Here is a 3530-nt window from a genome sequence, read left to right as displayed (position 1 = left end):
ACAATAATAGAGATAATACAAAGAGTATTATGTAAAAAACAAATAAATTGTAATTAGTTATTCTATAAGATATTTTAACAATTTAATTATCTATCTATCTGATTTTTGACTCGGTCTTAGCTATGTACTTATATAAGGAACAACTCTTTTCATTGATTGTAATCAACAATCTTTAATCAAATTCATTCTCGTTTTACCTCAGTTTCATTTCCTACCTTTTTTTTTTGCTCTCTATTACTTTACAACTCCATGCATAATATCTTTCATGGTATCAAAGCTAAGGTTTATATCTATGGTGCGATGGTACCATTTCAATCATCAAACTCCTCTTCATTCTTCATTTATCCAGTGTTGGATAAATTTGATGAAAACTCTTTTAGAATTTAAAAAAATTGGCGCTCCATGCAATCAATTCTCAAGATCTTGAAGATCACCTCATCAAAGAAAATATTCCTATTCAATTTGAATCTGATGCTACCAAAATTGTTGGGAATGAGTCTCAAGAATACAAGACTTGGAAGTTCAAAGATGACTCTTGATCTCATCATGATGTAGCTATTTATTTCTCTTGATTCATCTTTCAAACATCATATGTTAGACTATTCTTTTGCATATCAAGTATGGAAAAATATTTAAGATTATTTTTGTCAAAATTTTAAAGATAAAAGTTCAACAATTGAAGCTAAAATTAAAGTCAATCAAGAAGTAAGGATTGACTGCCACAGAATATTTGTCTCAGATTCGTAAAATTGTAGATTCTTTGGATGGAGTTAAGCACTCCTAACCCCACAAGGTTCCGAGACGGAGTTTTTTAGAAACAGAGTAGCTAGCACCGAATAAAAAGCGCTCAAGCTAGAGGATCTTTACTCTTCTCTCCTGGGATTATTACTTACTTCCTGTGGAGGTTTTCCAGCTTTAAAAAATGGCAGCGTAACAACTAGTATTGAAAGCTGGTCACCTTTTTAGGGAGGGAAAGCCTTTCAATAGGAGCTCTTCGAATCAAGATGGTTCGCTATAGGATCGCTAAGACCTCAAAGAGATCTTGACCCCGAAAGAGTTCACTTAGCTTAGCCCTTTACCCCCAGCTTCCAGGGCCAATCCAGTGCCAGAAGAGATCTTTAGATTTAGTTACCGCTCAATTTACTGTATCCGAATAAGTTATCACGGACGAGCCACGTGTTCGTAGGAATGCCCACATTGACAAGAATGCCGGCTCAGCTAGTCTTGAACCAGAGCAGGGAAGTGAAGCCCCTCCTGGCTCTAACCCTAGATGATACAGGGGTAAGGCAGCCTTCGGGCTTTGCCTGCCCTTGATATATCGTCGCATTCCAGATTATCCAGATGCTTACGCTGGATGGTTGTATCACATGAAAGCAGATTCCACTTTTGTTCCAAACGTGTATCTATGTTTATTTCCCAAGTATCGTACTCGAGTTCAGTTCACCGGTACGGCACAGCTGTGTTCTTGCCTCTATCATGGAAGGAAAGGTTGGTATACAATTTGAAGTCCCACACATATATCCAGAAGCAAGTGTAGTTCACCGGTTCCAAGCAAGAAAGAAGCGGCTATTCCCACGGCGGAGGTTTGAGCGCCGTATAAGACAAGGCCCTTTCTACTTTTTTTTTTTAGTTTTAGTGCTTGTGTGTAGACCGGGAAAAATGGAGCAGACTATACCCACCCTGGCCCCTCGGGTCCTTTACGTACATATGTAGTCTTAAGAGAAAGAGTTTTAGCCGCAGGGAGATGCGGAAGAAGCTACGGCTAGGCCTCTTCCTGCTGCGAAGGCCTTGCACTTTCTCACAGAATAGGCCTTTCAGTGCTTTCTAGCAGCCGTGGGAGCTTCTGCCTTGGGAGTGCTCTAGCAGTCTTTCATTAGATGACCATATTTCAGCCATTATTGAGGGTTTGAATGAGGACTGTGCACTGTTCATCTCCTCTATTCTTACTAAATCTGGTTTAATTTTATTAATTGAGGCTAAAGCACTTCACTTGTATAGAGCTCTTTGTAGGACATCTCGTTTCGACTGCAAGGAAGTCGATGGTCCACTAGCACTTCTACTGACTTGGGTCTGGAACCGTCTACCATTTCTTGCGCCAATTCCTCGCGGCCCCTGACTTTTTCCGCTTGCAAATAGGTAAAACTATCTAGTATCGACTTCAACTAAGTATTATCATTGTATTTCAATGTTTCAGTTTAGGGTTTGTTAACAAAACAACTGATATCATGTGGCGTAATTGGGAGCTTGTTGTCCGACCCTATAGATTTCATTGTCTTGCTCATTTTAGGATATCGTTAGATGAACTGCAAGAAGGCCAAGTATGTTATCATGATATAAGTGTCTGTGTTTGGTTAAACCTTATTATTATTTAGTGTGTAATCATGTGTTTATTTTATGTATCCAGTTTGTGTGGGAGGCTTATAGTGTTGGTCTAACTGAGCCAGACATGATCCTGGCAAACATCTGTCAGCATTCAATTGTGTAGAGTGTTACAGTACTGTTAATATCATTTGAATGTATTGAGTGGCATGCAACTGATAGGCTTAGAAGACAGTTTGGTTTAATCCAGAGCATTGCTCATCAGGAACAGAGTCTAGACCGAGCACATAGGGGGTCCTGATTGGCTCTAAGAATCTTGACTGGTCCTCTGAATATTCATTTTGGATACAACATCACCTAGAGATTTACATGTATTGGTACCGCGATAAATATGACAATCACTTGAACTTGTCAAATCTTATGAAGCAAGATAGCCAAGAGGTAATCTGGTGGGTGATAATGAGCACCAAAATCTGCAGCCATAGTCACCACTACAATCACCGCCACCACGAGAACCATAACAACAGTCCCCCATGACACAAGAGCTAGCTGAGCATTCCTCGAATCCATATATTCCTCATACATATTACACACCGCAATCATATCCATTACATCAGTAATATTGGACGGCAGCTGATGGCTCCTTGTAACACATGACTTCAAAACATATGGGCAAAGTTTTGTACGATGCTTCTTAACCTCCGAAAAATTTTTTCACCAACATTTGCTTTGCCAACCATGCTTTGCGATAACTAATAGTGTATTTGAACTTCGACTGTACTTTCGCAATAACTGATTTCACCTTTATAGAGGGGTTAACCTCTCTACCAATGACTTTATTGCTTTTGCAATTGTGTTAGAATCCAACTTTGAATGGACCTGAAAAATGGTGGTCCTGATACAAGTGTGACTACCATTGTACCTCTTTATAATCTAACAGTACTTTTTGCAGATCATGCTAACCCTCATCAACCAATCACAACTTGACCCATACTGTGTACGCTTGGCATAAAATGTCATCAGTTTTGACTTATACACCCGGTAGTCTACACCTCTGCAGATGGTATAATCTTTCATCGTCATAATGATAGCTTTTTTAGAACTAAATTCCTTTGCCATGACAAATTCACCATCCGCAACAAGAAGTTCTGCTGCAACGACACCATGCGATAAATATTTAATAAATAAATATTAAATGAGTAAAATTAAAA

Source organism: Arachis ipaensis, chromosome B04, assembly GCF_000816755.2.
Source record: "Arachis ipaensis cultivar K30076 chromosome B04, Araip1.1, whole genome shotgun sequence".
NCBI classification, from domain to species: Eukaryota; Viridiplantae; Streptophyta; class Magnoliopsida; order Fabales; family Fabaceae; genus Arachis; species Arachis ipaensis.
This window is presented reverse-complemented; position numbering follows the sequence as displayed.